General features: G+C 50.0%; 1 protein-coding gene across 4 annotated transcripts in view; it reads left to right on the forward strand.

Annotated features, from left to right (window-relative positions):
- The window catches only part of NTN1 (netrin 1), a 244213-nt gene that overhangs the window by 195534 nt on the left and 23757 nt on the right, over positions 1-24922 (forward strand). The window lies entirely within an intron of this gene.

Below are 24922 nucleotides of genomic sequence, written 5' to 3' on the forward strand. Positions count from 1 at the left end.
TGGAGATCATGGGTTTTGAGTATTCCACCCCACTCTAGTTAAAGCATTTTGCAAGCCATTTGGTAATCCTGGAACCAGTCTTCTCGGTGAAATGAAGGAGCTGGGCTAAAGGATAAATTTGGCCCCTTCTCAGCTCAAAATCGCTGGGGCCTGGGAAGGCCGGCTTTGGAGGCCACTGTGGCCACCAGACCCCATCTGCTGTCCTCCCCTGTGCTGCCAGCAGCTAGGCAGGGCCTGGGGTGCAGAGCCAGCCTCGTGTTCTTGGGCACAGCACCTGGGCAATGGGGGGGTGCCTGGGAGGTTCTTTCAGGGCTGTGTTGAAGAAATTGTGGGGAATTTGGACCAAGGAGGGTGCTCAACCCTAGGGTAGGAAAGAAAAGAGGAGAATGGATTGGTGGGGACATTGTTTAGCCAGTTGCCAGGCAGCCTTGCTCTTGGGGACATAGACCTTCGGAGTTGGAGGGACCAGCACAGTGGTGTTGAGGCCGGGAGGCTACCAGTTGCCTCCTCCTGTGGCTGGTGTGGTTACGCTCAGACTGTCCCCAGCCCCACCTCCTGCTGAGCAGGATTTTCCTCTCAGCAGCTCTCTCCCTCTGCTCCTAAAGCTGTTTGTGTGGCCACACGATACAAGTCTCCTGCCTCTGCCCTGGGGCGTGGTTCATGGACCTTGTCTTTGCCATCCAGGGCAGGGCTTCAGGCTTCAGTAAGGGCAGTAGATTGGTGTCTAGGAGGGAGGTGGCCAGCGGGGCATTGCCCCTCCCCATTCCCTCCTCCAGAGAGGTCAGTGCCTTCCTAGGGAAGACTGTAACGAGTGTCATTTGCACAGTTTTGTGGTCTCTGCTCAACAGTACGATGTATTGTGGGATTAAGGAAAGGAGAAAGCCTTCTATTTGTAGAAATCAGGAACGAAGCAGGGATCTGAAATGATTTTGCAGAGAGAGGCATGTGAAGCTTGGTGGTGTGTGGAGCCGGCTCACACCTGTTCACACTGGCTCACGAGGGCCGACTGTGCATCTCTTCCCAATTCTGCGTTCAGGGTGTCCTGCTGGGAGTTTGAAATTGGCCATGGTGAGAATATTTACACTTCGGAAGTTGACAAATGGTAAAAATCAAAGCATTTTTTTTTTTTAGTTCCCCAGAGAGCCAGTTGTTAGACATTCCTCAGCACAGCATTGTCCAAAAGGCATCCTGAGAGTGAAATTCAGGCTCTCAATACCAGAAGGAACCGAGAGATAGGTCATCCGATTGGGCCTGCACATCTGACAGATGGGGAGACTGAGGCCCAGAGGAGGACAGTGGCTTGTCTTAGGTCATGCAGTGAGTCGATGGCAGAACCAGTATTTCCACTTTACCACAGTCCTTCAAGCAGACCATCCTTTCAAGCAGGAAGCTATGGAGTGACACAGAGGCTTAGAAAAGCTTCCTCCTCCTGAAGAGGGATTAGAAATTCATGGCATGGGCCAGGTGCAGTGGTTCACATCTGTAATCCCAGCACTTTGGGAGGCCAAGGTGGGCAGATCATCTGAGGTCAGGAGTTCGAGACCAGCCTGGCCAACATGGCGAAACCCTGTCTCTACTAAAAATATAAAAAATTAGCCAGGCGTGGTGGAAGGCACCTGTAGTCCCAGCTACTTGGGAGGCTGAGGCACGAGAAACACTTGAACACAGGAGGCGGAGGTTGCAGTGAGCTGAGATCATGCCACTGCACTCCAGCCTGGGTGACAGAGCAAGACTCTGTCCAAAAAAAAAAAAAAAAAGGAAGAAAGAGAAAAGAAATTCATGGAAGGGGAAATGGGTTTTAGAGAAGACTGCTTCAAGATTTTCTTCAGGCTGAAGCTGGGCTAGGCATCTACCAGCCTCCCTCTTCACCTCCCCTAGTCTCCTGGACCAGCCTTCCTTCTGTCCTACAAGGCCACCTCCTTCAGCCCAAGGATTAGGAAGTTGCACTTCGGCATCTAAAAATCTTCCCATGGTCCAAGATAGCTTCATAGTAGCTTCTATCTTCACCAGACAGAGAAGCCTCCAAGAAGGTGGTGACCTTTTGGGATTGTCCTGGACTTACCCTTCCCTCTTCTTCTTTGAGGCTAGTTGATGGCTGTGGGTGGGATGCCAGCCATCCACCCAGGTTATTGGGGCCCTGCTGTCTTTGGCTTTAATTCTCCCAGAATCTCAGAGGGCCCGAGACAGGGATTCTTGTGTGGGTGATTTATTCAGGGGGCGCTTTCAGGAGAAACCAGTAAAGGCATGAGGGAAGCAGGAGATTGCAGGGGAAGAAACTGGGAAAACACAAGGCTGCAGTGGAAGTCTAGCCTCAGCCTGATCCCGCGGGAGCTCGGGAATCATATCCAAGAAGTTGTCATATTTACAGGCAGAAGGGCTGGGCAGTGATACCTGCCCAAGTCAGTCAGCCATTGGCTATGGACTGTGCCCTGCGGAAGGGCACATGTAACCTCCCAGATATCTCCAGGGAAAGCAGTGTCCATCCGTCAAGGGCAAACATTCAGAGAAGGGTGCAAGTGTGAGCTGCGTGCAGCTGGGTGGTGCACAGGTCCAGTCAGGGGGCTCTGGGCGGGGCACCAGCCACCTCTGCTATACTTGGTAAGTGATTTGGTGGGAAAGGAAGTTTTACTGGAATCTGGGGACCATCTGTGGGTTTCTGTTTTGTCCACTCTCCAAGAGCCCTACACTGTAGAAAAACCTGGTGGTTATTCTCTGAGGTCCCATGTCCTCCCTCCTGTGTCCAGCTGGTCTCAGTAATGACAGTCTTACTGATATCTCTCACATCTCCTCTCTAGAAGACCAGAGACCAAGGGGAACTGGAGCAAGAGAATCACAGCCCAGGAGTTCAGGCTCGGCTGTGGATCCTACAGATCCCTAAGTACTGTATCTGACCTTTTGCTGGGAAGGTCACATATAGACCTCCTAGAGAGACTTCCAAAACAGTTCTGAAAGACAAAGGACTAACTAGCTTTCACCTACGAGGGAGGCCATATGTGTGGGAGGTACCATTGAGCTCCATTCCTGGTACCCACTACCAGCTCCTGTTAGAAGCTGGGGAACAGTGACTTGGGCCCCTTGGGACAAGATAACAGGCATACCACCACGGCTGTACCCACTGTTGTCCTAATTCAATCTCTTTCTCTACTTCTCACAACCCTGTATTGGTCAGGGAAGATTTTATGCTGTAACAAACAGCTCAGATAGTCTAGTCCAGCTATTTCTTTTTCTTTCTTTCTTTTTGTTTGTTTGTTTGTTTGAGACAGTGTTTCGCTCTTGTTGCCCAGGCTGGAGGTGCAGTGGCACAATCTCGGCTCACTGCAACCTCCGCCTCCTGGGTTCAAGCAATTCTCCTGCCTCAGCCTCCCACGTAGCTGGGACTACAGGCACCCACCACCACACCCAGCTAATTTTTGTATTTTTAGTGGAGATGGAGTTTCAACATGTTGGCCAGGCTGGTCTTGAAGTCCTGACCTCAAATGATCCACCCACCTCAGCCTCCCAAAGTGCTGGGATTACAGGCGTGAGCCACTGCACCTGGCCCTGCTATTTCTTACTTTATACCAACAGTCAATCACAGCCCTGGATGGGTGGCTCCCTTCCAAGCAGTGAGTCAGGGGCCCAGGCCTCTTTCATCACATAGCTCTGCCATCTTCTAGGGCCTGTCATTGTGGGTTTCTCTGCATCCACCCACAGTCAGGGAACAAGAACATTGGGAGCTCTTGGGAAACCTATGGACTGGGCCTGAAAGTATTGAGGATCATTTGTACATGTGTCCCATTGGCCAAGACTCAGTCACATGACCACCCCAACTACGAGGGGGTCGCTGGGTAATGTAGTCTATATGCCTGGTTGGGCGGGGAACGGAGTAGTGTTTGGTAACCACCTATAGTCTTCGCTGTAGATCTTTTTTGATCACTCTGCTGACTTCAGGGACATCTGCGGCCACCTGTCATCATGGTGTTGCCATTTTGGCATCAGGAAGTGGTGGTGAGCTTTGAGGAGCTTTGTGTGTGTTTGTAGGAAGTAGTTTAGCCCAGTCTTAGCCCCAGGGTGTGCATTCTGCCCGACAGCTGCCTAGATTTGGGTTGTAGGCAAGCTAAGCAAAGGCAACATCGGGTTCCAAGGCATGACCTCACTGGCATTGGCTTAACCAGCCAAGCTAACCGGCTAGCCAACCAGCCGGGTGGACGCTACAGGACTACAAGCATCCTTCTTTTATGACCTTCCCAGGGAGCCCCGCTCAGCTCAGCTGAATCACCCTTTAGTGCTGACAGCAGTTCCAGTCTGTGTCCACTGTTGGCTCTCGCTGGAGAAGCCTATAGAGAGCCAACTGGTTCCCTATTGGGACAGCTTTGTTTTCCCTGCTGAACACAAAATCCCCTGTTCACTGGGAGAGCTGACAAGGAGACCCCATGGGGCTGGCCTGGTGGGAGCAGATACCAATGAATGCAGCGCCCGAATGGCTTCAGCTTATTAAAGGCGAATACACAGGATAACTCTGCCCGCTGAGTGGGAGATAGAATGGAGGGCACAGAGCTGTTACAGCGGATTAGCAGCCGCAGACGGATGGAGGCAGGTGCAGCCTTTTCTGCAATTTGGAAGGGTTTATGAAATACTGATCCTGTGCTCTATAAATCCTTCCCTTGACCTCATCTGGGCTACAGGCTGAAAATGGGGGATTTCTTGTTCAGCCAGGCTTGATAGTGGCTTTTAGTATTTTCCCTGCTCCCTGCCAACTCCTAGAATTCCCTGGGAATTTTGATCAGAGGATTTATGCATGTATCCATTTATTCGTTTTCTCTTCATTCATTCATCACTCACACATTTACCAAGAGCCTGGGCTAGGTGCTGAGGTTACAGAGCTGAGTAGAACATGGAGTTTTATCCTGAAGGGACTGGTGTACTGTGTGAGAAAGACACAGAAATAGAATATTCTAATTCACATTGTTAATTGTTAACTAAATCCACACGTCAGCAGATACCAACATAACCTTCCGTGGGCCTGAGCCAGTGGCGGGTGTCACTAAGAGACTGCTAAGTCTTTTGCGGCCCAAGTGAACGAAGCCTCAAGTTCAACAAGGTGTCTTGTCGCCTCTCTGGACGGGCTGCTGTTTTTTTTTTTTTAATGGCACAGATGGCAGATAATAGAGGATGATACTTAGAACCAGTGGCATAGCTGGAAACTTGAGTTCCTCTAGCAAAAGCTCTAGAAAGTTCATCTTATGAGGCAGAATTTGCATCTTGAAGAAGGCGTAGGAGGCTGCTAGCAGGTGTCTTTCTGGCTTGGATGCAGATTTGGTGTCTATGTCTTTTCCTCTTAGAGATGGGAACTCCCTCGGTCAGACACCCGTCATCCAGGGAGGTAGCTCATTTTAGCAGGCAGAAATCTCTGTGCTCTCCTCCTGGGTTTACAGAGCTCATCTCTGCTGTAAGATTTCTGAACTTACTGTGTGGCTCAAGGTTTTGGTGAGCATATTACCATGAGGAAGAGCATGGAGTGGGTGATTTGGACCTCAGGGCTACCATAAGGCCTGATTTCCAAGGGAAGAAGAACATGAGACCAGAGGGCTCTGAATTAACCCTGTTAACTTGTCCCAAGGGGTCTCAGGCGACTGTTCCCCAGCTCTAGCAGGAGCTGGTGCATGTTGGCTTCCAGGAATAGAGCTCAGTGGTGCCTCTCACACATATGGCCTCCCTTGTAGGAGAAAGCTGGTTAGTCCTTTGTCCACCAGAATTGTTTTGGAAGTCTCTCTGGGAGGCCTATAGGTAAACTTCCTAGCAGCAGATCAGATGCAGTACTTGGGGATCTGTGGGATCCACAGCCATGCCTGAACTCCTGGGCTGTGATTCTCTCATGCCAGTTCCCATTGGTCTGTGGATGACAGGGAGTCAGGGAAACAGACTCAGAGAATGCCCTCCAAAACTGGGAAGCAAATATGGAACAGCAGTTAGAAATCCCGTGTCTGGGGAGTTCTTGGAGAGAGAAGAGATGGTTAAGAAATAAAAGACTGGGCTGGGAGCGGTGGCTCATGCTTGTAATCCTAGCACTTTGAGAGGCCAAGGCGGGCGAATCACAAGGTCAGAAGTTCAAGAGCAGCCTGGTCAACATGGTGAAACCCCGTCTCTACTAAAAATACAAAAAAAAAAAAAACTTAGCCAGGCATGGTGGTACGCACCTGTAGTCCCAGCTACTCGGGAGGCTGAGGCAGGAGAATCGCTTGAACCGGGGAAGCAGCGGTTGCAGTGAGCTGAGATCGCACCATTGAACTCCAGCCTGGATGACAGAGCGAGACTCCATCTCAAAAAAAAAGATATAAAGGTGAACTTGGCAACTTGTTAAAGCCTGAGACATGTCCTGCTGAGATGGGCAGAGCAGGGATGAAGTCCAGGCTATCCACTGGCCTCTTGATGCCGGAGGCTCCACACCCTACAGTGGGCTCTTTGTGAGGGCAGCTGTGTCTCTGGCTGTGTTTCTGCTAGCACCTTCCACACAGGGTCATTTGAGTCTGTGGGTACCTGGAGTGTATTGAGAATTCATTACTTTCCTAAAGCAAACCCAATACCTTTATTCTCCGTGTGAGAAGGTAGCAGAGTTTGGTCTTGCCGGTGGGGGGACTTCAGTATCTACCATGGTGTGACATTGTTGTGGGTTGAGTGGTTCCCCATAAATAGGGTTCCCAGAAACCTGAGACACATTATTCATTGAAATGCCACAAAACTGTAAAAAAACATTTGGAGTGGAAATCTTTTCCAAATGTATCACCAACTTTTTTGCCTTATTAAGCAACGCACAACAAACATAATTTTACTTTTCAGGATGATTCAGCCATAGCAGAAGAATCGTGCTGTCTGAACAGTCATAGTTACAAATCTTATTCAACTGTTGGGACTGTTTACCTCTGTTCAAAATGATATTGCGATATTCTGCATCTGTGTTTCATGGTTTCATAATTTTCTTTTTTTCTTATTTTTTCTTTTCTTTTTTGAGACGGAGTCTCGCTCTGTCGGCCAGGCTGGAGTGCAGTGGTGCGATCTCGGCTCACTGCAAGCTCCGCCTCCCGGGTTCACACCATTCTCCTGCCTCAGCCTCCCGAGTAGCTGGGACTACAGGCGCCTGCCACCAAGCCTGGCTAATTTTTTTTATTTTTACTAGAGACGGGGTTTCACCGTGTTAGCCAGGATGATCTCGATCTCCTGACCTTGTGATCCGCCCGCCTCGGCCTCCCAAAGTGCTGGGATTACAGGTGTGAGCCACCACGCCCAGCTGGTTTCATAATTTTCTGCCTCTTCTTTGCCCTCTGTTTGCCAGTTGTTCCCTCCTCCTGCCAATGTGTCGATTCCTTTGTGATAGTAGTTTGACTGTTTGAACCTCTTACTGCCTAGTTCTCACCTGTATTCCAGAGAATGAAGACAAACAGATAAGTAGCTCCAGTTTACAACACTTCGAGGTTTCTATCATACCTTCCAAAGAATCTGAAGCACTTTCAGGCTCAACATAGATGTCTGTAAAGTAGGGAGGAAATGGTTGGTCTCTTCAATTCTCATATCAAGAACTGAGGACTGGTTGGGCGCGGTGGCTCACACCTGTAATCCCAGCACTTTGGGAGGCTGAGGCAGGCAGATCACTTGAGGTCAGGAGTTTGACAACAGCCTGGCCAACATGGTGAAACCCCGTCTCTACTAAAAATACAAAAAAAAATTAGCCAGGCATGGTGGGGGGCGCCTGTAATCCCAGCTACTCGGGAGGATGAGGCAGGAGAATCACTTGAACCCGGGAGGCGGAGGTTGCAGTGAGCTGAGATCATGCCACTGCACTCCAGCCTGGGCAACAGAGTGAGACTCTGTCTTATAAAAAAAGAAAAAGAAAAAAGGAAGAAAAGAAAAAGAACTGAGGACCAGAGAGTCTAGGAAGAGGAACCAGCATAATGGGGTTTCTAAAAACCATGCCCTCTAAGTTTGAAGGAACCAGGAAGCCTTGGAAGGCGAGGGGCTCCTTCTTCAAAAGTTTTGAAGGCTGTTCTGGGGGTGAAACAGATGGAAGGCTTGTGCTGGGCTGTTCCAGAAAGTGGAAGTAAGGCCATCTGTGGGGTGACAGAAGTCAGGTGAGGCTCAGCTGATGGCAGTCCTGTCCAGTCCTAGGATCGGTGATGAGGGAGATTCAGGGAGATTAAGAGAATGGGAATGGCAACAGGAGTGCAAGGATAGACCACCCTTCCTTCCTTCTTTCCTTCCTTCCTTTTCTCTTCTCTTCTCTTTCTCATCTCTTTCTCTTCTCTTTCTGACAGAGTCTCACTCTGTTGCCCAGGCCAGAGTGCAGTGGCGCCATCTCAGCTCACTACAGCCTTAACCTCCCAGGATCAAGTGATTCTCCTGCCTCAGCCTTCTGAGTAGCTGGTACTGTAGGCACCCACTACCACACCCTGCTAAGTTTTGTATTTTTAGTAGAGACAGGGTTTCGCCACATTGGCCAGGCTGGTCTCGAACTCCTGGCCTCATGTGATCTGCCTGCCTCGGCCTCCCAAAGTGCTGGGATTACAGGCATGAGCCAAGCAACTCTTTCAGTTCCAAGGGGGTGGGTTCTGTGGCCTGTGTCCAGTCTGTCAGTCGGTGGCAAATGACAGTGAATCAGGAATAGCAAGGATGCGTCAGCTTCCTCACTAAGCAACTCCCTTCACATACCAGGCAGAGACACAGCTACCCTCCCAAATAGCCACTGTAGGGTGCAGAGCCTGGAAGTTGAAGGACGTCAATAAGGAATACCTTACTGAGTTCTGGGCCCCATTAGGGTGCTGTGGTTGATTAGTGATGCCTGCCATGAGGTCGGGTAGGGAAACCAGTGGTCTGTGTGCTGCCTGTTCACTTGCTCTCAATCCGTGCTTCTTCCATCAACCCTCTTTTTTTTTTTTTTTCTGGAGATATGTTGCTCATTATCGGGCCTTTCAAAATAGGAACTCCAGGTTTCACACTTTCTTCTTTTCTTTCTCTTGTTCCCTGCCTGGGCTTTCATTACCATTAAGAGCCAGAACTTATCTGCCATTTGGATGAGGAACTTCAGAAACAGGTGCAGGAAGAGAAACTTGCTCTCTCAGTGCAGCAACTTCTTGAACGTGGCCCACTTCCCCTGGAAGGCTGTGAACACCACTTTATCTCTAAAGGCTTGGCTGGTGGGAGGAGGGCACTATTTGGGGAAGGGTATGGTGGCAAGGATAGATGAGGGTAGGGGAAGCTACACAGAGGTTCTGCCTGAGGGCTGGGAAGCCAAAAGGATCGTCCCTTGAAAAGGGGCAGCCAGGTGCAGTGGCTCATGCCTGTAATCCTAGCACTTTGGGAGGCCGGAGCAGGAGGATCACTTGAGCCTAAGACTTCGAGACCAGCCTGGGCAACATAGTGAGACCTCATCTCTACAAAAAATAATAAATTAGCTGTGTTTGGTTGTGTGCACCTGTAGTCCTAGCTACGTGGGAGGCTAAGGAGGATCATTGGAGCCCAGGGGTTCGAGGCTGCAGTGAGCTATGATTGCGCCTCTACACTCTAACTGGAGTGACAGAGGGAGACCCTGTCTCAAAAAGAGAGAGAGAGAGAAGGGGCAGCTCCTGTATTGTGATGGGGGGAGGTTAAGGGTCAGTACTCACTAGTCAACAGGTTGCCATGGCTCTGTGTATAGAAAGAGACCCCTCTGTCCTGTGCTGGAGTGGAAGGCAGCTGTGTTAGGGAATAGGCCCCTACCGGTCAGTGACTTTGGATGCTGAACACTTGTGCCTCTGTTTTCTCCTGTGTGTCATGGCCATGGCAGTCCTAGTACCACCTGAACTGCCTCTTCCTGTGTGGCTGTGCAGCTTACCCAGGACATTGGGTGGAAAGCACTTTGGTGAGGGCTTGGCAGGTGTAGACTCATCACCATTCCGGTTGCTCCTGCTGCAGATGGGCTGAGCTCCAACTGGGGCATGCCTCTCAGGCTGAGGCAGCATCTGCAGGCTGGGAACAGGGTGACCCCCAGGTCTGGGACTGGTGGCAGAGCAGGGTCTGGGGTGACTTCGCGGGAGAATCAATTTCCTCAGCAGAGTTGACACTGGCTGGGGAGGACCGGGGCTGAGCAGCTGAGGGTCAAGAGAAAATTCTGGATGTCCAGGAGCTGGTTCAGCCAGCTGAGGTCTCCTGCCTCCAGCCAGGAGGGCTTTTTGCAGTCCCAAATGCTCTGGGCAAGAGGCTTTAATCTAATTACATGCTTTATTTGAGCCAATTTGTTTTCCAATCCATCTTGTTCAGCAAAAAGAAAGAGCCTGCTGGGGACTCATTTGCACCCTCTTGTTCCAAGTGGAGAAGAGGGGTTGAGCTCCCATCTCACATGGTCAGTGCAGCCCCCAACCTCTCCCAGCCCGGCCACCCCACCCCTGAGCCAGGCTGCAGACCACCCTGCCCTCAGGGGAGGCGGCTGGGGCGGCTCAGGTAGAAAAAGCCTGGCAGGCTTGCCCCATCCCAGAAGTCCACCCCAGCGTGCCTCTCCATGCCTTCCCTTTGGGGGTCCCGGTGCACTAGGCAGGAATGACACGGGATGGGCTTCCAGGTCAGGCAGCCTGGGAGGGGATTTCATCCTCAGGCGGTCACCCAGCCTCGGAACCTTCCTGGCTCCTCCTGTGAGAGCTGCCCTCAGAATCCAAGGCCCCGTATTTTTAAATCTGCAAATATATTTTCATCATAAGGCAGTGGATTTAGGATCTGTGTTATTAAAGTCCAAACAAAACACCAAAGCCCTTCAAACCTCCCTGGAGAGGGAAGATTTATCGGCTCCTGCTCTCCTCCCCAGGCACGGAGCCACACTCTCCAAGCTTTGCTTTTTAAGTTTTGCAGCATTTTCCAAAATTGCCTTTTTCCGCCCTTCCGAATCCTGCTTGGAGCCTTTACTTTTCGGCTGTTTACAGAGACTCGAGCCTGGTGACTTCCACCTTTGGAGTAGGGGAGTGCCGGAATTGCTCGGCTGAGGGTCACTTTGTCTGCCGCACAGTGGTGGCAGCTGCGCCCGTTTTTATTGAACTTGCTCAACAAATATTTATTGAGGGCTTGTTATGTGTCCCGGGCCCTGGGGATACAGCAGTGAAGACTTCACTTCGGGGAGGAAGACAGACAATAAACAAACCAAACTGAAAAATGTATCACTGCACAGGGTGACAAGTGCCGTAAAGGAACCACATCCGCTACAGATGGAGTTGCTTTTCAGAACAGCCAGAGGTCAGCCATTATTCAGTGAATCAAGGACATACTTGAGTGAGAAATATCTTTGGGTTTAAAATAATTGGATGTGCCAGTAATACAATAAAATTGGTTTTCTGCCATGGCTCCTAAACTACAGTAAAGATAATGAGAGCCAACATTTTTTAGTGCCTGTCATGTCGGGCTTCATCTCGCTGGAACTTTTTAAAAGATTGTTACAAACGCTCACCCCCGCTTAATAAATGAGGAATCGGAGGTTCAGAGAAGTGCAGCAACGTGTCCAAGGACACACAGCTTTGTAAGTCACAGAGCCAGCATTTTGAGTTCCTTGGTTGCTTGTCTGCCACCCCCTCTGTCCGGCTGGATCCTTCCCGCTTCCCAGCATCCTGCAGCCCTGAAGCTCATCAGTAGTCTGAGACCGTTGCCACTGGAGCCGTGGATTGTATCCTGGGGTCCAGGAAGAGATGTTCTTGTCCAACTAACATCCCACACCCCATAGACAGCAGACTGAGGCCTGCAGAAAATCCTTCCGATTCAGAGCTCAAGGGTCCCATTTTTCACATATTAGCTGTGCATCTGTCAAAGGTGTCACGACCTTCTGATTTCTGGTGCCACTCAAACCCTCTCTAGCCCAACTTGTACCCTCTTTGTTGTCAAAGAGTTTGGCAGGTTTTAAAGATGCCTAAACCAGCTGGGTGCGGTGGCTCACGCCTGTAATGCCAGCACTTTGGGAGGCCGAGGCAGGTGGATCACGAGGTCAGGAGTTCGAGACCAGCCTGGCCAATATGGTGAAACCGCATCTCTACCAAAAATACAAAAATTAGCCAGGCGTAGTGGTGTGTGCCTGTAATCCCAGCTACTCGGGAGGCTGAGGCAGAAGAATCGCTTGAACCTGGAAGGCGGAGGTTGCAGTGAGCTGAGATTGTGCCACTGCACTCCAGCCTAGGCAACAGATCGAGACTCCGTCTCTAAAGAAAGAAAGAAAGAAAGCCTAAACCCTTTACCCAGGCTGTCTCAGGGGTATCATCAGAATAATTGCAAAGGGTGCTGACTGATGTCTTTTGTTTGGGGAGCCTGTGTTTATGGGTTCATTGGTCCAGGCAGCCTTGGTATCTCACAGAGACAACCGCAGTCAGCTTATTGTCCAGAGTGTATATGCCAGTGGGTTCGCTGAGCAGTCAGTGGTGACCTGCACTGTGCTAGGTGCTGGAACATCAAGGTCTGATTTGCCAGGGCAGGAGGCAGACAGAAAATCCCACACCAGGAGATGGGCACTAAACCTGGAGGTTTTCTTGTGCCTGGGGCTGAGAGGAAGGCTGCACAGGGAAGTGGCACAGGAGCGGATTCCAAGCACATGTGCCAAGGGGAAAGGCATTCATGGCCTCCGGCTTCTCCTAATACCCAAGGGCTTAGGTCCTATTCTTTCCAGATATTATTCTGCAAGTAATAGGATTCTACCACCACGTGCTCCAGGGGAGGAGTGGACGCCCCCATGAGCCTGATGTACTCTTCATCCCCAGCCCTGCCTGTAGGGCCCCAGCTCTAGGCCTGTAGCACAGCCAAGAAGGGGACCTTGCTGGATGATGCAGGGCTGCATCATCCAGATCCCACCACACCAACTTATTTTCCTGTGTCTGCTAAGGACTGGGCCCAGGACACTGCGTCTCAGATCTCAGCTCTCCTCCTGGCCTCACGAGGCCCAGGGATCTGGCCCTGCCTTTCCCACTGGCCCGCCATCATTCACCCTCCACTCTCAGCTGCAGAGTCGGAGGCCACCTGGAGCCCATCACACGCAGTTGGCGGCACCTTCTCATCCTTCAGGACACAGCTGAGAGCATCTGTGACCTCCCCTTACCCATCTGACGGCACCATAGTCATTTCCTCCTAAATCCTGTGAACGGGTAGCAGTTATGACCATCGTCAGTACCGCATTTTACTGATGAAGAACCTGAGACTTGGAATGGTGAATGGCCCCAGATCATAGGTTGGATGATGTGAACCCTTTCCCTGCAGCCCTGCTCAATAGATTTCCACTTACGTCCTGGGGCCAGAAGTAGATTCTTGGCCACGGTGAGCTGAAAGGGAGTCTTTGAAGAAGAGTATTCTAGATTGGAGACATTAGGGTTTGCTCTTGAGGAAGAAAGGAAAATCGATATTGCAGGGGGCCAGAGCGGACCTGTCAGACCCAGGCCTGGTGTTTGAGGCTGTCCCAGTGGGTGGCTCTCTAGGAGAGGGTATACAGGAAGGAAGGCCTTGGCCCTGGGTGTGCATTGCACTGCTGTGTGCACCCTCCAGGAGCCTGCCTCTGCCCCTGTTGGTGCACCAAAGGGAACCATCTGAGAAGGTGGCCACAACTAGGGAGGCAGCAGAAAGAAAGGGCAGAGCTTCCCTGGGCAGCACTTGGTGGGGGCCAGTGCACCAGGGCCCCCTCTGGCCAGCAAAGCCCTGAAGACCCCAGCTTGGTACAGGAAGAGGACCCAGTGCTTCAGTTTGCCAGTATAAAGAACTCACATCCATGCTTCCTCACCTGAATATGTATTTGCAGTTCCTGAGACAGAATGTAGCTCAGGCAGCAGAATGACAGTCTAGGCTCCTGAGAGCCTGACCCTGGCTCTTTGTAACCATGGTGTGGAGTGGAGAGCACGTTCTGGTAGCCTTGGGCATGAGGTGGGGCCTGGGCAGTCAGGGCACCGTCCCTGAGAGGGTGAAAGCAAAAGCCAGCCTCTGCCCTATGTGATTAAACCCAGCAGCCCTAGGTGACCTGGGCCAGGCCAGGCCCCTCAGGTGCTTTGCATGACATTTAAAAAAGAAGTCAAACCCTATCCAGCTCACATGGCCCCTCAAGCTCTGGGACTCATCTCTCAGCTCCTGCCCCTGTCCTTCCGTCTGTGCAAGGAACTCCAACTTTCATCCAGTCCCTGGACCAGCTCGGGCTTGGTCCTGCCTCAGGGCCTTTGCACAGGCTGCTCTTCCTGCTTGGAATGCTCTTCCCTCAGACCTTCTTGCCCCGCCTCCTTTGCACTGTTTAGGTCTCATTCATGGGCTATCCCCCAGGGAGCTGTCCCCAGCCACCCTGGCTAGGGCACTGTCCTCACTCCCAGCCACCTTACCATGCACACAGTTGGTGTTCAGGGAGAGGATGAAACCTCACACACACAGGCACATGCGTACACACACACACACACACAGACACACACACTTCTGCCATCTCCTGGAAAGGGGGTAGCACTTCTCCGCAGCAGAATCCCCATGGATTGGGAATATAAATGTCACCTTGTTGAATACAGATGTCATTTACCATAGGATTCCCACCCCTTGTAAGTAAGTGGGTTACTTAGTAAGCAGTGGCTCACGCCTGTGATCCCAACACTTTGGGAGGCCAAGGCGAGCAGATCACCTGAGGTCAGGAGTTCAAGACCAGCTTGGGCAACATGGTGAAACCCCATCTCTACAAAAATACAAAAGTTAGCTGGGCATGATGGCGGGTGCCTGGAATCCCAGCTACTTGGGAGGTTGAGGTGGGAGAACCACTTGAACCTGGGAGGCGGAGGCTGCAGTGAGCTGAGATTGTGCCATTGTACTCCAGCCTGGGTGACAGAGTGAGACTCCATCTCAAAAAAAAAAAAAAAAAAGCCTCACCTCAGACTATTTTTACTCTTTTTCTCTCTCTCTCATCTCTCCTCTCTCCCCCATCTCTCTCTCTCTCTCTCTCTCTCTCTCTCTCTCACTCTCTCTCTCTCTCTCTCACTCTCACTCTCACTCTCTCGACAGAGTCTCGCTCTGTTGCCCTTGCCCAGGCTGGAGTGCAATGGCGTGATCTCAGCTCACTGCAACCTCTGCCTCCTGGGTTCTAGTGATTCTCCTGCCTCAGCCTCCTGAGTAGCTGGGATTACAGGCATGTGCTACCATGCCCCAGTAATTTTTGTATTTTTAGTAGAGATGGGTTTTCACCATGTTGGTCAGGCTGGTCTCAAACTCCTGACCTCGTGATCTGCCCACCTTGGCCTCCCAAAGTATTGGGATTACAGGCATGAGCCACCACGTCCAGCCATGTTTCTTTCTTTCTAACACAAGAATTGTATCCTCATTGCAGTAAATTTTAAAATATATAGATAAGACAGCAAAGCAAGAGTATAAAAACCAGCCACAGGCCCACCACCCAACATTTCTGTGCACATGCTGTTCTTCTAGAATAAAATCCAAACCCCTGCCATTGTTGAAAAGGCCCTAGGGACTCCCTGCAAACTGTAAGCCTCATCTCTAGCTGGGCAAACCCCAGCTTTTGCCAGCTCCAGTCTCCCCTCCTTTTGGTTTCTCACACTTCCCTGCCCCAGGGCCTTTGCACCTGCCGAGTGCTGGGATGCTCCTCCCTGCACTTCCCAGGGCTGATCTCTTGTCATCTGAGTGTCACCTCCTGGGACCGGTCTAAGTAGGTCTCCACCTGTGCCCCCTGCCCCCACGCATTCTCTCCCAGTGTGCTCGGCTCACTGTCATCATTTCCTGAGTGTCACCGTCAGGAATGGGAGTGATGACGCTCGTGCTGTTGGCCTCTCCCCTCCTGCTGTGATGCCACCCACTGCTCCATTAGCCTTGGGAAACACCCAGTGCCTCCCAGAGCCATTCATGTGGGAAGTGCTTCGTCAAACGTTTGAATGAATGGATGATAAATTCGTAGAAGTGGGGTTGCTGCGTTGGAGTATGCGTGTGTGTGTTCTCAGGGTTTTGACACTCAATGCCAGCCACGCTCGGGAAAGTTCATATTTTAATCTGTGCCCCAGCCACATTGTGTGAGTGTGTGTATGCTTGGCTTCACCAGTTTGCTAGGCAGAAGCGCTATATTCTCATTGGTTTATGTTTTGTTTCTTTGATAATTTGAGATTAAACATGGGCGCATCTCCTCGTTCCCTTTTTATTTCCTCTTTTGTGAATGGCCTGTTCTTCCCTTTGAATTTTGGGTTGCTGTCTTTTTCTTATTGATTCAGAAGAGTTCTTTATATGTGAAAGACACCAATCCTTGGCTTCCTGTGTTACAAACATTTCGGGCTTTCTTCTAGACACTTACTTCCATAGGTTGCTAAGCTCCTTGGCCAGCCCATTGCTAGAAGGTGCTTCATTTGGGGCATCGTTAGCCTTTCTGCCCCTGAGGCCCAAAGTCAAATGGGCATTTTGCTTTTGAGGCAAGTAGGGCTTGAGGGTGATGGATTGGGTCAGTGAGACTAGCACAGGCTTAGAGAGATGGGTGGGGGCTAGAGATCTGCCTGTGGGCCCCAGCTCTCCCTGACAGGTGGCTCTACCCCTGGATGAGGTGCTGTTGGTGAGGGTGGTAAGAAGGTGGTCTTACCTGGGGCAGGGTGGGGCGAGTTACGAAGACACCTGCAGCCTAGGACCACGAGGTGAGAGCCAGCTTCCTGGGGAGTGTGTACTCCATTCTCATCATGCCTCACCCATCATGGCCCTTATGAAACCCACGGATGCCTGCAGCACCTTGAAAACCGAACACATGGAAACCTGGACTCTGTGGCCGTGGAGGTTCCATGCAGCTTTCTGGTTCTAGATCAGGCAGCACCAAGCATACTTTCTGGGCAGACTGGCCTCATTTGCCTTGTGTCACCTGCTGGTGGGCAGAATGGCCCAGCCGAAATGGACAGAGCTGGCTGGGCACCCCTGTTAGCCCCAGCCCTTCTCCCCTTAAACTCTTTCACCCCAGGCCAGAGAGAACCAGGGGCTCCTCCCCTACGCCCAGCCCTTGGTGTCTGCAACTTACCCAACCCTTCCAGGTTTCTCTGCCCTGGGAGGACAGATCATGTTGGCTGGGTGTCCCTCACTCATTACACCCCCCGCCCCACCTTCCCAAGCCCGACAGCCCAGAAGCAGAGCGGCAGAGGTGTTGCGAGCGAGTGGGCCAGGGCTGCTGAGAGCGAGACCTTTGCCAGCTCCCCGCCCTGCTCCAAGGGGAGGTGCCAGATGCGGTGCCCCTGGCTTCAACCATGGCCGCCGGGCTCTGCCTGCCATATGCTCAGAGATGAGACTCGATCCGGCGAGCAGGCCGGCTCAGCAGGATTTTGGCACCTGAGGCACAGGAGGCAGACCAGAGGGGCCAGCTACCCAAGGTGGAGGAAGAGGCAGGACGGTCTCGGCCGCTGGGATTGGGCCTGCAGGCCACCTCTTGGCTCTTGGCTGTGGGTCGGTCAGAGGAGCAGGTGGGAGGAATAAAAGGGAGGGTAGACTGCTCCCAGGAGGAGCCAGGATGCCAGCCAGCCAGGATGGGCCTGCTGCGAGCCAGGCAGATGGTGGCCTCTAGGTCTCAGTGGCTCTCCCTGGGACAGAGCGCGTCCGAGTAGGGGGTCGGGCAGTGCCTGTGTCCAGCCCTGGCAGCTTCTGTCTCTTTTTGGGTAGTAGAGTGAGATAGAAGGGCAGCCCTGCTGCAGGACCCCCTGCAGAGCTGCCAGTATTTACCTGTGCCCTCAATCCTAGCTCCAGAGGCTCCCCTGAGAGAGCAGGGCAGCAGGGCGTCCTGCCTACTCTTTACTTGTTACTCCTGCGTGGAGCAAGTGTGTCCTGGCAGGGTGGATGGGGTCCCAGCGGCTGGGTAGGGGTAGGATGGGAAACTGTGGGGTGTAAAACGTTGGGTCTCCTAGTAAATGAGGCTGATCAATCGGCCCATATAGTCTCTGTGTATATATGGTTATGCCAGCTTTTATATTAAGGCTGAATCATATAAAACTGCTTTTTTAAAGTTGCAAACCAGTCAGTTTTTAGGACTGTCATCTGTTTCGTCTTAATAGCTTTCCATCTTTTTCTATGTTTCTGAATAGATCAAATAGCATGAAATTGATGTGTCCTTTAAATGTTTACATGGACCTACCTCTGAAACCATCTCTATCCAGACATCTCTTATGACTATTTATCTGTTCAGATTCCATGTCTCTTACTCAGTTTAACTTGCTCCTTTATGTTTTCCTAACATTTTGCATTTCATTCAGATTTCCAAGATTTTTAGGCTAAAGTTGTATATACTAGCCTTGTAATTTATTTCTTGTTACTCCTTAAAGTTCCGTTTTCTTTATTTGTAGTTAAACATGACAGTGTTTTGTCTTTTTGTTTTTTTTGTTTTTTTTTTTAGCTTGTATTTGGGCTTTTCAAAGAATCAGTTCTTGGATGTATTTATCTATTTTTTCTGTATTCTACTATATTAATTTCTACTTCTGTTGTTATTAATTTGTTCCTTTTGCCTTCTTTGGGTTTTGTTTTGCTCATTTTCTAACTTCTAGAATTGAATGCATTTCATTTATTTTCATTATTTCTTCTTTAATAACAAATAATATTGTGGTCAGGAAATGTGGCTTGTATAGTTTTCACTTCTTGGGATTAATTTAGCCTTCTTTCACTAAGGACTTCTGTCTGTTTCATTTTGTATTACTATTGATTTTTGCTTAATATATTTCAATGAGATGTTATTCTACGTCAAAAAATCCTTGTTTAATTGCTAGGTGATGTTCTTTTTCCACTATAAACATGCTTGCCTTGAATTCTACTTTGCTGATATTAGCATTTCCACTTTTGGTTCATTTTTTTGTTTTCATTTGCGGATACACCTTTGCTACTGCTTAAGTTGTAAGCTCTTTACAAAAATCTTTAGGCTGGGTGCAGTGGCTCATGCCTGTAATCCCAGCACTTTGGGAGGCCAAGGCGGGCAGATCACGAAGTCAGGAAATCAAGACCCATCCTGGCTAACACAGTGAAACCCTGTCTCTACTAAAAATACAAAAAATTAGCCAGGTGTGGTGGCACGTGCCTGTAGTCCCAGCTACTTGGGAGGCTGAGGCAGGAGAATGGCGTGAACTTGGGAGGTGGAGTTTGCAGTGAGCCGAGATCGCGCCACTGCACTCCAGCCTGGGCGACAGTGCAAGACTCTGTCTAAAAAAATAAATAAATAAATAAAAATAAAATAAATAAATCACTTTAGGCTAGGCGCGGTGGCCCACACCTGTAATCCCAGCACTTTGGGTAGCCGAAGCAGCTGGATCACAAGGTCAGGAGATCGAGACCATCCTGGCTAACACGGTGAAACCCCGTCTCTACTAAAAATATAAAAAATTGGCTGGATGTGGTGGCAAGCGCCTGTAGTCCCAGCTACTCAGGAGGCTGAGGCAGGAGAATAGCTTGAACCCGGGAGGTGGAGGCTGCAGTGAGCTGAGATCATGCCACTGCACTCCAGCCTGGGCAACACAGCAAGACTCCATCTCAAAAAAAAATCATTTTATTTGGTTATATTCCTCTTAAACAGTACTCTGTTTTAAATTCAGTTTTTCAGCAGAGCAGTTGGATCCATTTCCCTTCATTGTTTCATCTTTAGTGGTTGGTCTTCTGTGATCTTAATTTATCATAATTTCTTTTTATATTTTTCATTTTTTCTGTTTTATCTTTTGGCATATTAGCTATAATTTATATCCTGTTTTCTCCAGAGTTCTGTGATTATCTTTTGGTTTTTCAGAAGCATTAGTTGATCTAATAGCTCTTACTTGTCAGAATTGAACATGAAATAGCATTTTTTACATTCTCTGTACTTAAGACAAAGGGTTTTATTCCCCAGCTCATTCTACTTCATAGTTTTTAATATGATCTGAAGTTTCAAACTAAATTTAAATATTTTATATATACATAGCTAGATAGATACACACACACACACACACACACACACACACACAGAGACACACACGGGAACGGAGAAGGAGAGAGAGACACTGATGTTCCCTTTTCAAACAGTTAAAAAATGATATTTGCATTATGTTTTAGAACCAAATTTGGCATCTCTATGTTTACTGGTTTCAGTTTTCATTACCAGTAAGCACACAGATGTCAATCACATCACCTTGTGTTTATGCCATCACTTTCCCCTGTAAACTCTTACTTTTGATTCATTTCATAGTTGGTTGGAAAACATTCTCAAGTATTTATTTCCAAAAGGATACTTGGAACATTTTCTGAGCCCTTGCACATTTGAGAATGTCTTTTCTTTATTGTGGCCTATATAATATAAGACAGTCTAGCTAGGTATAAAATTCTTAGGTCACAAATTTTTCCCCTTAAGACCTTGTAGATGTTGCTCCACGATCATCTCACTGGCTTGTTGTTGCTGTTGTTGTTGTTTAATCTGTATATATTCTTTTCTTGTCCTGGTATTTCATATGTTTTGCAAAGATGTGTCTGGATGTTGGTCCCCTTTTGTTGATTTTTGGAAAACTTCAGTGAGCCCTTTCCTTCTAAATATGTAGGTTGTCTTTTTCCTCTAAATTTTGTAAGAGTTTCTCCAATTTATTCTCCATGTTTCTGGATCAGTTTTCTACAGTATCATGAATCTTTGCTGCTTTCAAAGTGGATTACTTATTTATTTTTAGAGACAGGGTTTTGCTCTGTCACTCAGGCTAAAGTGCAGTGGCGCAGTCACAGCTCACTATAAACTCAAATTCCTGGGCTCAAGTGATACCCCCACCTCATCCTCCCAAGTAACCATCACGCCTGGCTATGGTCTTTTTGTTTGTTTTATTTCATTTTTTTAAGGGATGGGATTTTGCAGCATTGCCCAGGCTGGTCTTGAACTCCTAGTCTCAAGCGATCTTCCTGCCTCGGCCTCCCAAGTGCTGGGATTACAGGAGTGAGAGCACACCCAGACCTTCTGAAGGGGATTTTAATTGTGCTACAGGGGTTTCATCTTTTTCCAACTCTTTTACGCATCACCCTTTTCGTTTCAGCTCAGTTTCATCTCCCTTACTGCCTTTCTTCTAGTTCATAGAAGCTTTGTCATTTTAGTCTTTTTAGTCTGCCATGCCCATTTGGCATGTACACCTATGTGTATGGCTGTTTTTAAGCTACAGTGACGAAGATGAATATTTGTGACAGCAACTGTATGGTCCTCTATGCTTAAAGTATTCACTGTTTGGTCCTTTGAAGAAGAAAAAAATTGCAGATCTGTGTACTGGTGCAATGGCTGGATTCCCATCTCAGATTTCAGGAGGATGGCCAGGAGGGTGCACAGCTCTGTCTTCAGCTTCTGGTTCCTACCAGCCTTTCCCTGGATTTCCTTCTGCTCTGTGGAGGTAGTGCTCTTCCTTTCTCTGTGTTGCCTGATTTTCTGATTCTCTGCAAGGATTTAGATAGAAATACAAGGTGAGGCCGGGTGCAGTGGCTCGTGCCTGTAATCCCAGCACTTTGGGAGGCTGAGGTGGGCGGATCATTAGGTCAGGAGTTCGAGACCAGCCTGGCCAACTTGGTGAAACCCTGTCTCTACTAAAGATACAAAAAACTAGGTAGACGAGCTGGTGTGCGCCTATAGTCCAGCTACTTGGGAGGCTGGGGCAGGAGAATCGCTTGAACCCAGGAGGCGAAGGTTGCAGTGAGCCGACATCATGCCAATGCACTCCAGTCTGGATGACAGACAGGGCGTGACTCCGTCTCAAAAAAAAAAATATGGTGAGATCTTTGCTGTACTGCTGTCCTTCTGGTCCCTAGCGGTCCTGAAACTTCCCATCCCTGGAGGAGGGATCGTCCCCACTGCCCCCACTCACTTGCTGCTTATTTGTTCTCTGGTCCTTGTCACTCTGTCCTCCTCCCTTTTTTCAGGACCTTTCTGCTCATCAGACAAAAAGCTGTGTCCTGAGGTAAAACCTGAACAGGTTTTGCTTAGTCTGCCACCATCTGCCTTTAATTACTGGAGATTGCTCCCAGATCCCAGCGTTGGGTCATCATCAGTTTCGTTTTTGGCACTAGTGTGAATGTTCAGGTTTTCTCATTGTCTTTATGGCTGTTTTGGAACAAAACAAGGAGGAGCTACGTGAGAGGCTGCCAAGTAGATGCCAGTTTGAAGAAGGAGTCAAAGCTGCATTTTAAAGCTGTGGTTTGTCCATCTTGAAGCACTCTCTGTAGCTTTGTGTGTACCATAGAGAGAGAACATACAGTAACATTTTCCTTATTGGGGGGCCATTGTCCAGTGACCTCAGCTATCTGGAATACAACCTAAACAAAGAGTCCACAAGCAGCCAAACAGCTGTCACAGTGTCCATATTCTGAAGGTTATTCACTTTACCCAAGGGAGAACATTTCAGCCTCTCCTTCCAAGCCTAGTTACCTGTATTTTACATACAATTCTAGCAAGCTTGGTCTTTGTTTTCCTAGCAAATCTGAAGGGCATAGGGGACATTTTGCAACAAGCACACTGATCTGACAAGAATTTCCAGCTGACAGAAAGGAAAGACACCAAAAACAAAAAAAAAACAGCAAATGCAACTCCAAATGTTCAGAGGCTGATGTCATTTTCTGTAAGGGCAAGCAGCCTGAGGTTCTCCCTGTCAGCACTCTCCAGTCTGACTCAGCAGCCACCTTATCTGGATCTTTCCTCTGCCACACTGGGTGCTCTGTGCAAATCATGGGTGTGGAGACTGTCCCCATCTCTCACAGTTGATTCAGACTGTGGTTCTAACCCTGGCTGTGCTTTAGAACCATCTGGGGAACATTAAAAAATTCAGACATTCCGGCCATTCCCTAAGCCAAGGAAATCAGAAATTCTTGGGAGTGGGACCCAGGCATCATGATGCCACTGCATAGCCAGGACTGGGAGCAGGAGGTTAAGAGCAGGGACTGGGCTGCCAGACTGCCTCATTGGGCACACGACCTTGAGCTGGTGAGTCACCAATGTCTCTGTGCCTTAGATTCTCATCTACAAAATGGGGTCTGATTGAAGGGCCAAGATGAGTTCATCAACCGTGAGAACAGTGCCCAGCACCTCATTAGTATCGTGGGAGTAGCTGCCATTAGTGAGGTACAGACTGGATATTCATGGTGATGACTGTGATTTGTCAAGCAGGGCCTGTGAGTGCGATCTAATTAGGCAGTGATGGATGCCACACATTCTAGGCCAGTCTCTGTCCCAGGTAGACACTTGGCTCTGGGGAGAGGAGCTGTAGAGGTTTCTAGGCTGGGACAGTGACGCTGAAGGGACAGGGCCAGGCTGTCCCAGGGCTCATCTGCCTTCCTCCTGCCCCCCCCTGGGGCGGGGCTTACCTTGGGTGGGCTGCTCTGGAACCTTTCTGAGCTCTTAGTTCTAAGCTAGGCACCACAGTCCCTCCCTCAAAGCATCCGATGAGGCTCGGAAGAGCTGACGTGCTCAAAGGCACCGCCTCTGCCGCAGCCTGTGCTATCTACAAGTCTGAGATGGAGAGGTGCGCCTTGGCCCATGGTGAGGAGGCCGGTGAAAGGGATTTCCTCCTGATTGGAAATGAAAGTGCTGGTTGTGGGATGATGGCTTTTGTAAAAAAAAAAAAAAAAAAAAAAAAGGCAAGGATAGTGGATTCAAGGCTGCCCCTGCAAGAAAGTCACTCAGCACTACTTGCATTCCAGTTCGCTTCCCTAAGTGGAGAAAGCAGGAAGGGATTTCAGCCAGCTCACGCAGAATCGCCAGGACTTACGCACAACCTGGGTTCAGCCCCAGCCGTGGCTTTATTGTAAGCATCATCTGTCCCTGAGCTGGCAAAGATGTGGCCCAGAGCGGCTGTTCCCCGCAGGGAAGTGCGGCCGCGGCGCTGATGGTGCCGTTGACTTGCGTGTTTGGGCTGCCGTCACTTTCATCCCGACCTCTCAGGCTTGACTACAGTAGAGTGAGGGCCACTCTCTCTGGACAGCCCAGTCCCTGTACCCCAAGAAATCCCCACTTCAGTAATCAAGCTGCTGTCCAGATGGCAGGAGGGATGGGGACTGTGGCCACCAGTGCTGTGGAGCAGGGGTGTCATGAAGGGGCTCCAAGGGCTCAGATCGTAGGGAGCAGGAAGCAGGGCTGTTTTTCTCCCATTTCCTGAGACTGGTTTCTAACTGGGGCCCCCAGGAGGCTGGCACAGGAAGCAGTGGGAGGCTACCGCACCCATGGCCCCCAAGGTAGTGGGATGGAGCCGCGTTGATCTTCATTGAGGCACCAGTCAGTGTATCTCAGGACCTCGATGGAGGCAGCGGCCTTCACAGGCCAGAGGCCAGCCCTGGAGAGGTCTCCCTGAACACTCCCTGCAGATCTAAGTCCTGGGTTGGGGTGCAAGCGGCACCGGGAGGCCTCTGCTTTCCTGCTTGGGCTTCCCCTTGTGCTGCCACACAAATCACTCCTCCCTTACCTTGACCTTCGTTTTCCCCTCTGCGGGATAGGGGGCTGCCACCTACCCCTGGAGCAGCCGCCCGTGTGTGTGCACACATGTGTGTTGAATCTTTCCCCTCCTGGTCCTCTTTTCCTAATCCCTCACTGGGACACACACCCAGCCAACTTCCATCAACCCATGCCACCACTGCTTCTAGAACAGGCTGGGCCCCCTGCAGCTCCCCGCTCCTCCCCGCTGGCCAGCCTGGTTGGTCTTCCCCCAGGCAGTCTGGGAATTGCTAAAATACAGGGCATTCCCCATCCCTGGCTCTGAGCTCACCTCTGCCCACACTGAGGGGGAATCTGTCAGAGTGTATCGCCTAACCAGGAGTGCAGGGATCTTGGCATCTCAGGCCAGCCTTGGTAGTAGCTACCCAGAGTGCACTGGGCGGGTGGCTTACCCTCTTTGAGCCTCAGCCTTCTTGTCTGCAGAATGGGAATGATACCTACACATCAAAGAAGGGTTGTGAGAATTGAATGAGATCCTGCCTGCAGAGTGCTGGGGGCAGGGCACACTGGGGGAGATTTGCTGAGCCTCTTCTG

This window comes from Pongo abelii, chromosome 19, assembly GCF_028885655.2.
Source record: "Pongo abelii isolate AG06213 chromosome 19, NHGRI_mPonAbe1-v2.0_pri, whole genome shotgun sequence".
Taxonomy (NCBI): Eukaryota; Metazoa; Chordata; class Mammalia; order Primates; family Hominidae; genus Pongo; species Pongo abelii.